At 34.8% G+C, this 10081-nt stretch overlaps 1 long non-coding RNA gene across 1 annotated transcript; it reads right to left on the bottom strand.

The window, feature by feature from the left end:
* Positions 1-404: 404 nt before the first annotated feature.
* On the bottom strand, positions 405-2887 carry LOC121225049 (uncharacterized). The gene is made up of 3 exons (XR_005922796.1): positions 2512-2887; positions 2219-2271; positions 405-876 (listed from the first exon to the last, which is right to left on the bottom strand). It is a non-coding gene; the product is annotated as an uncharacterized lncRNA (long non-coding RNA).
* Between the last annotated feature and the right edge of the window lie 7194 nt (positions 2888-10081).

The raw sequence follows: 10081 nt of genomic DNA, 5'->3' as shown, positions 1-10081 counted from the left end.
AATAAATAACACTGTAACTCAACACCCAAGATTTAACTTACCGGCAGCATTAAGAATGAGAGAGGCCTAATTCTAACCAACAAACTCACCTCAGTGGGGTTCATTTAAGCTAGATCTCACATCCACACCACATAAATGTAAACTATGACATAAATGAGTTATACAATTTGTCACTAATATTAGAAGAGACTAAACAATTATGGATTTGATTATTCCAATCGACACAACAACCATTCTAAGCTATTGAATACTGGTTAGACATTCAATAAGTATGAGCAATTGTAATTAAAATAGGACATGCATGAATATTAAAGAACAAAGAAGAATTAAAGCAATAAGGCTCACAAATTCATTAAAACAAAAATCGATAAAACCTTTGACTAGAAAATGGTAGTTTAGCAAGCCATAAAATCAAAAGAAGGCACAGTAAACAAAAATAACTATTCGGTCTCTAAACAGCCAAAAATCTTAATTCCCTCTCAAAATAGAGTATTTATAATATTTGTTCAACCCAAATTAGGTTATAGAAACTTGAATTAGGTTGTAAAACTCATAAATAACCAAAACGCTCTCGAAACACAATCAAAACATAGAATTTTGAGGCAGAATGGAGGGAATCAACGTTGGAGCGCCAATATTGGTGCAGGGGTGCGCGACTTTTGGCGCTGGAGTGTCGGGCGACATGAGGGCTTCTATAAAGCTTGGCCACTTCTCACACTAGGGTGCTGGCTGAGGCAGGGGCATCGCTGCTCGCGCGCGAGGGTTCTGAAAAGTTATGCCAGAGCTCCAAACTTCTCAGTTTCGGCTATGCCTTCCGTTGATTCTTCATCTAATCCATCGATGGTCTCAAAACCTAAGCCTTAAGCTTCCATGAACCTATATCAAGTTCAAAAGCATCTAAATTAACAATTATCTAAAAACGCATAAAATAAAGGAAAACATTAAAATGATAAATGAATACAATTGAGACTCAAAATAAGTAATCTACACTAAGATGCAATATTTCACCTAAGAATCATGCAAAATGCTAAATATTCGGGTCCAGAATATGTACATTATGTGCACGTATAAGGTGACATTAAGATAGGTGGTATTTTTGCTCCTTAGTTAAATATAAAATTATTTTTTATCAAAATTAATAATTGTATTTAAACTTTATTAGTTTTAAATCTATCTATCTATCTATGATATATAAAAATACAAATTTGAAAAAAAAAATTGAACTAATTAATATGATATTTTCTATTCATTATATAACTAAATTTGTCAATTTAAATATTTTTATTATTTATAAATAAATATTTTTAATTTTACTAAAATATTGGTTAAATAAATTCACTTGATAAAAAGATCCATAATCATCATATTTATAAATAAGAATTGCTATTTTATCTTTATATAATAATAAATAAAAAGGTTACGTTTTACATTGAACTACTTTTTGTTTAAATTATTATAATTTCATTAACTAAAATATGAATAGAAAATTAATATTACTTTAGTTTTAAATAAAAAATTAATTATTTATATAATAAGTAATTTTATGTTTCATATTTAAAATGTTATAAATAGTTTTTTATAATCTAATCTAATGCAATACATTTTTTATAATCAAATTATTGAATAGTAAGAAAATAAAAACTGAAATTTGAATAAGGGAGAGTAAAAAGTTTAATTTACAATATATCAGTTTTTTTATAGTTTGTATAAATGCTTTTAACATTATATGTAACACCCCAAACCCGACCTGCACGTTATGATTGGATCTTGAGGAATTACACAACTCATTTAAAAACTTTCCATTTAATCAAACTTAGTGTGCGTTTTGAAAACATAAAATTTGGAAAAACTCTCACAAATATTCAGTAAAACTTAATTCCAAAATCACTTATCTCAAACCCAGAGTTTGAATTCGAAATCATGTGTTTTAAAAATACTAATGATGGCAAATCATTTCTAAAACTAAGGCAAACAGTCATTAAAAACCATTTAATTATTTACAGAAAAACACTTAAGTGATTATTTAATCTTTGCAATGGAAATTTCCAGAGTGTTTGATTTTGAAAAAATGAATTTTTAGTCTGGCAAATCAAACGATTTTGTAGTTTAACATTAAAATACCAAAATCCAACAAACAACACAAAAACCAAGGAGCAAAGCCCAAAACAAATTTAAAGTCCAAAAATAATTAAAACATAAACCAACTAATATATTTAACCGATAAACGATCAGAGTTGTCGCACGCCATCCAGTCCTAAGTATGTAGTTCACCTGAAATTTATTAACAAACAAGTGAGCTAAAAGCCCAGTGTGTGATCCAGCTCACAAAACAAAATTCCTTTATAACATACACAAATGTAAATACCAACACAAAATTTTGCTTATAATGTTAACACATACAAATATCATATGAGAATGACACAATACCAGAAGCATATATAGTGTCAGAATATCATATTTCTAGAACTTATATCATATCAAAACGTCATATCATATAAGAACAAATTCTACCTCCATACGCTACACACCAATTTCGTCTAACCAATCACACCAGTAGGACTACATGAGTCAATCCATCCAATCACACCGCGTCGTGGTGGTATGCCACTCATAATGGTGCAGCTGAGCTGCCAAACATATATTGCAGTTTAACTGCCAAAATTGTAGTAATACTGCCTGAAAATAGTTCCTCCATCATCAAAACCCGCCCCAATGCTCATGCAAAATACATATAACATAGTCGAATCAAATATTATATCAAAACAGATAAAAAATACGGATGTCACACATGCTTCACAAAAATAGTCATGCTTTCAAAAATTATCTACACATATTATACATGTAACTCACATATCGAATGTATTAACACATATACCTCATTTTGGGTTTTTTTAAGTAAAATAGACCCCACGGGGGTTTAATTACGAATTAAAGATTAAATCGACCTTAAATGAAAATTTCAAAAAAATGGTTCACATGCCCATATGCTTTCACACGGCCCAAATGACCAACCCATGTGGCCTACATGGGCTACCTATCATTTCTGTGTGATTTCACACACCCATGTGTCCCACATGGCTTACCTAATTTTCTCCTATAATCACACACGCCCGTGTGCCGCCACATAGCCTAACACACGACCAGCCACACGACTATGTGGCACACACGGTCTGCCACATGGCCAACCACACGACTGTGTGACGAAGAGCAATTTTAAATTTTCCTTGAGTTTTTCCAGATTTTCTGGGTTTTTTATGGTTATTTCGAGTTAGAAACACACACCTAATTTAGTTTCGATGCAAACGTAACTATAAGATCTTCAGTACTTAAATCGTCATTCCAAACAGAACTAATAAGTAATCCTCGCTCAACAAATCGTTGATTACATTGAATGCAAATATCCCATTAACATGAACTGATGAATTCAGCCCCTAATCAAACTTTCATACACTTACCCTTTCAAAAACAGCAACCGACAGAAGTTAAATTCACTGAAGGATCCATCAACCCATGATCCTTACCTAATCAATTTTACAAAATACACAGCCTCAATAAATCAACGATAGAAAGCACTCAAAGAAACATATGAAGCTTTTACCCACAACGAACTTACGAATCTAATTTTGAAATACTTACCACACAAAGTCAATACAGATTAATTGGCAAGAGAACAATGAAATTAAATCCAAAAAAAAAGACGCGGGGAAAGAAAAATAAAAGAAAGAAAAGAATGAAAGATGAGGGAAACGTGAGACAAATAGTTGGTTTTTGGGAAATTAAAAAAATATTATTATTAAATGGTAATATCAAACAAATCAATTTGATTTTAAAAACCTATCAGTTTTTCCCAAAGTCTGAATTAAACTCAACTACTAACACAAAGCAACACAATGCATGGGACCTAAAAATTATATTTCCACTTTGTATACACTAAGACATAAACACAAAACCAAAGAGTGAGCTAAGGCCTTACCACTGAACCAACAAGCTCATTCTTACTAATAGTTGAGCGAAATAAATTTATAAATCAAATGTTCAAATATAAGGATTTAGCAAAAATAGAAAAAATCAATGGAAGGATTCGAACCCAAAACCTCACATACACTACTCACATCTCTTAACCACTAAACTAGAACAAATTATTTGCCATAACTTTCACAACATTAGTTCAAAACAGGGCGTGATCACTATTGGTTTCATTAACCTAATTTCTCTTAACCCAGTTTTTGGGATGTGACATTATATTTGAATTATCAAAATAATTTATATATTTGAAGGTGAACTACACCCATGTTCACTCTAAAGTAGGTTTGTCCTATTTTGGTCACTCTAAAAGAATATTTTTCTCAATTTAGTCACTCTAAATAAAACAATTGTAAAATTAGTGAATATTGTTAAAATTTATGTTTCCCTGTAATAGGTTGTTGATGTGAGCTATTAGCCCATTGAGTGATTGACACGTGACCTATTTTATTGACTTTTGACTAAAGTTTAGGGATCTCTCTATAATTAGTCTAAAACTTTTTCCCCTTCTCTTTTTCATCACTTCACTGCTTCTATCACCTTCATCCTTCACAAGGTCATCCTAATACCAAAACTCGAAAAGAAGCAGCTCATCAATGATCATGTACCATGCCATCTCCATCAACATGCCTCAACCCAACACTTTCTTGACATTACCTTAAAACATTAATGGTTGAATTAATTTATAATATTATTAGCTAAGTGTGATGTATTTGGGGGATGAGTTATTATTTATTTATATGTTGTATTGTTTCCCTATATTTTTTTGTTAAAAAATTGTCAAAGAGAAAGAATTGTTGAGGCAATTTTGATAGCTGTGATATCGAGCATTTACAATTACACTTGGCACTACTCAAGTTTTCATAACTTGCCTTATTTGGAATTGGCAATATTTTGGAGCAAAACATTTGGGATATGACCTTAGATGATATTTTGGAAGTGTATTGGCCCATCTATGAAGATCATTTAGAGAAACAAATCATTGTGGATTGGGTCAAATCAAATAAAACAAATTGAACCTTCTAATTTAAGAAGATCAGATCGACTGAATAAATGCTTATCTTGAATCTCTTTGAAATATAGTAGCCTTTATTAGGACATTCTTGATGCTAATTTTTAGGGGATTGTTATTGTGGTCATGATTGATCCTTATGTTAGCAAGTTCAAAAACTATTTGAGACTTGCATAGATATTTCAAACAGAGCGTTTTAGCACTTAATTTGTTCAAGAGGAATAGTTTTAAAGAGTGCAATTTGCAAGTGAAACAAATGAGTCACTTGGTTTTACAAGCTAAGTTTTTAGAGTGGAAACTTAGTAGAGAAAGATATAGATCTTTAGTGCAAAGGTGAGGTTGTTATACCGGTGTGTGATAGGACTTAAATCATTATTTATACAAGGTTAAGATAGTGGATTTTCTATCTAGGTAAGACCTCGCAGATGTAAGGAAAGCTAATTGTATAAAAAAATGTTTGTGTGCCTTTGTCTTTTCATAGTTATTCCTAGCGGTTATAACTACTCCTTATAGTTGCGTACTTTGTTCTTACAATAATTGACTTCTTTCTTTAATACATAATCAAATAAGTAAGTCATTCTTAAATAAGCTATATAGGCTTGCAATCCTTCATTCAATGTGAATACATGGAATCTAATAAGTAGAGATCTTCAACGATTAGACTTCTATAGGAATTGGATATCTTTATTTAAGGTAACACAATCACACATAAAGTCTTTATATAAGGTCATTACTTGATTGTTATTCAACATAGTCTTATCTATCAAATAGTTGTTCAAAATCCTTAAAGTGATATATGAGTTAAACTAAGATTTGTGGTTAAAAGTATGCCAACATATATGACAAGTTGCACAACCTTTCAAATGCACAGTGAGTTGCAACTATCATTGCATCTAGGATGTGCTATTGGCACTAATAAATGCTAATAATACTGAAAAATAAATTAATTTATGGCTAGTATAAAGATATACATGCTACTCTAGTCAACATGATAGCTTTCCACTTATTGACTTACCCTTACTTGCTTAGCATAAGAGTATAGCTAGTGGGAAAAGGGGTTAACTTACTAGATACTTCAAAGGTCTAGTTGATACCATTGAATCCTAGATTAGTAAATACATAGATTGAATAACTGAATGAGGTAAATTGATTAATTGTATTAGGTGAAATTAGATTTTTAATTTTAAAATGTTGATTGAGAAACTCAAAAGTTTTAATTGTTATTAGCTTAGATGCTTAGTTTAACTTCAATAATAACTAGAGTTTTATTAAATAAAAGTGAATTGCTGATACTTAGCAACATAGAAGTTGATTTGTATGAGAACGATCTTATCTTATCACTTTATTACTTTTTTGACACGTTCACTTGTATAAACATATTTTAGTTATCAATAGCAAACGTGAAGGGAAAGGGCGAAGCCAAATTTTTTTTAATGGGGCCGAAATTAAATTCCAGCTATTGTTGGACATGTTGGTATATAAATAGTTTGACCTCATCAATTAAAAAGCCTCCTCTTAGCCTTATTAATAATAATATGGAGCAATTAATTATCAGAATTCAATATCCTTGTTCAAGCTTGTAAGGATATTGATTGAAGCTTTCATCTTATATGGCCTTTTCCTTACCAACAGATGTATCCAACCTTTATTCTTTTGTTTTTTCATCTTTTTTCTTATTTGAAGCTTGTTATACATCAGTGATCACCAACCTGAGTCTTAGAGAGGATCTAGGTCACCTACTCGTGACCCGAATAGGTCCCACCAAACGATTGAGTGTGAGGCAAATCGTGAGAGGATAGTAAGGGGAGCTTGCAGATCCAGCTCGCACGAACCAAAGGAGGATCGCGGCCTCAATTCACATATACCCAAGGTGTTCGTAGAAGGGAGATCACATGTTCTACAGGCAACCCAAAGTGAAACACATGTCCAGCGAGCCTAAAGCCTGCTCAGAATGTCAGTCTTAGGAACAGAGAGGACTACGTACACTACAGGTGACCCAATGTGAAACACGTGTCTAGTAGGCCTAAAGCCTGTACAGAATGTCAATCTCAGGAATGATGGGGTCGAGACAAAATAGTGGGGTCAGGTCGGGACCTATGACAGTGTAAATACCCGAATGCTCTTATTGATAAGATACAAGACAAAATTACTCAACAATTGGTACAGTGAACGTGGACAGACGACCGATCATCAGATTTCAACAAGTTTGATTTTCTTTTCTCTAGTTTCAAAATAGAAATGGCTTACCCAATTGAGAATTTTCCCATCAACCTTTCATCAGAATAGGAGGCTCCGGCGGTCAACAATTAAACAAATTTGTTTGCTAGGTGGTAAACCGATAGACCAGAGAACTTCGACAATGTAGTTTATCAGAGAATTTCTAGCCCTCTAGACCTGAATGTTCCAAGAAATGAGGGACCCGTGAGCCCATTTGATGCAATACAACGGCTAAATGAATTACAAGGGGCATCAGTTGCAGCGAAGTGCAAGGCCTTTTCAACGATGCTCAGGGGATGCACTAAGGAATGATATTTTTCCCTTCCCCAGAGTTCGGTTAGAAGCTTCTGACAATTGGGGCAGATCTTTTAGGAAGATTTATTGCTCACCAAGCAATTATGAGTATGCCCATGAGGTTAATGTCAAAGTAGAGAGAGAGGGAGTCCCTTTTGGATTACATGAAGAGGTTCCATGCAGCGACCCTCAACACAAAGAATTTGGAGAATTAATGGACCATATATAATTTTCTAATAGGAGTACATAATGGTCACGTGCAATATTCCTTTACTGATAACAGGCCGCAAAGTTTGACTGACTTATACAAGTGTGCCCACAAGTTCGCGGAGGTGGAAGAAATCAAGAAGACATCCCATGGAACCTTTTAGAAGGAGGATAGACAATCCATGAATAGGGAAGGACCTTGCAGTAGATAGGGCCCTCCTGGCCAATCGTTGTGAGTGAGAAATGATAGGCCACATAAAAATCAAGCACAAGGTAATTCCCTTAAGGCCCCCCAAGGATCTAAACCAGAGCACACTAGGAGGTACATTTCCCAAGGCAGGTTTGAAACTTTTACCTCTTGAATGCCACATGTACCTACATTTTCAACTAAGTTAGGAGTCTTGGCATCTTTCCCAAGCCATCCCCTATGAGGAGCACTGTGAGAAGATTGAATTCAATGGATAGATGTGCCTTCCATGATGACATGGGGCACAAAACTGAGGATTGCTTCACACTAAAAGATGCTATAGAGAAGGCAATGCAAAATGGCGAGCTCACAGAGTTCATGAATCAGAGTGGTTCCCAACAGGGTCAAGGCTCGCGTAGTGATTCTAAGGGTAAGGAAAATGTTAAAGGTATCATCCATGTGATTGTTGGTATACATGAAGAGTGGATAGGTTCCAATGCAAAGAGGAGGGCACACATGAGAAGTGTAATGTCGGTCAGCATTCCCAAGAGATTGCGGTAACATGAAAGGTGGAGTTTTAAATTCGGTAGTGATGATGAGGAATTGGTTCGCGACGAAGAGGGTAATGATTCATGGTTGTCTCGGTGATAATTGCAAGTTTCAAGGTTAAAAGGATACTTGTAGACAGTGAGAGTGAAGTTGAGGTGTTATCTTGGGATACGTACCAGAAGATGACACTGAAATAACAGACATTGTCTCAGGCTAGTCCATTGTATGACTTTGGAAACCATCCCGTTGAGGTGAAAGGCTCAATTACTTTACCAGTTACCTTTGGGGGTGGCAAGCACACAACTGTGGAGTATGTTCAGTTTTACGTGGTAGACCACCGAATGGTGTACAATGCTACCTTCGGGAGACCAATAATAAAGATGGAAAATATGGTGGTCACAACATTCTGCAGGAAGATTAAGTTTCTGATAAAAACTAGGGTTGGATTCTTGTACTTAGATCAGCGAACTGCAAGGCAATGCCATATGTTGTCTATTAATCAAGCACGAGAACTTGTTGTCAAAAGACAAAGTTCGTGGGGAGCAGTGGTAGCAAATCAGGCTTGAATATAGATAGCAGGATGTAACGAACAATGAGAGAAGCAGAAAACCCAAGGCTGCAGAGCATACTGAGACTTTGCAGCTATTTTTGTGCCAATAAGGAAAAAAAACTATCAGAATCTCGTCAGCATTGGCGGCAAAAGAAAGAGTATGTTGGCCCGATGTTTAAAGAAGAATTCTGACGTCTTTGCTTGGTCAACAACGGATATTTTAGAGGTGGACCCCGCGGTAATTGTCCACAATTTAAATTTCCTCCCAAAGGAAAATCCAGTGAAGTAGAACAAGAGAAAATTACGCCGCAGGTGGTGGAAGCAGTAAGGCGAGAAGTTGAAGTTGTATGTTACCTCCCCTTCGCTTTTAAAATCGCTTCGGGTCAGAGAAACCCTCTATCTGTACTTGGCTACCTCAAAGGAGACGGTTGTAGCAGTGTTAATTAGATCAAAGGGTATTCATCAATTTTTGGTGTATTACATTAGAAATGTACTCTAGAACGACAAGCTAAGGTACTCAAAAATAGAAAAGTGTATTTTTCTTTGATAATTGTAGGTCGCAAATTGCGATCTTACTTCCAAGAACATCTAATCATTGTTGTGACCAATTAGCCCACGAAGAAGGTTTTGTCCAAGGTAAATACTTCAGGAAGGGTAACATGGTGGGGTATTGAGCTAGCCAAATTTGGGGTAGACTTCGCTCCACAAACAACAATAAAAGGGCAAGTGCTAGCAGATTTCATGGTGGAGTGTTCTTTTGAGAAAGTTGTTGGCACAATTGGTAATGTAGTTTGAAATTAGAAATATTGGATAATGAAAATCCTACTCTAGAATAGAGAGACCCTGAGCTATGACATACCACAAGTACTATGCATGGATCAAGAAGAGCTCTGGATGACTCTACTAGGTCGCACTCTTCGGGGCCAACAAGAGAACCAAGACAAGAATGAGTTCACGAAGCTACAATGCAAAGCTGCGATATACACCCTTTTAGAGGGTGTACTATATAGAAAGGGGTTTTCTCAACCGCTATTGCGATGTC

This window comes from Gossypium hirsutum, chromosome D13, assembly GCF_007990345.1.
Source record: "Gossypium hirsutum isolate 1008001.06 chromosome D13, Gossypium_hirsutum_v2.1, whole genome shotgun sequence".
NCBI lineage: Eukaryota > Viridiplantae > Streptophyta > Magnoliopsida > Malvales > Malvaceae > Gossypium > Gossypium hirsutum.
Note: the sequence above shows the minus strand (reverse complement) of the source record. Positions and strands in the feature narration are given on the sequence as shown.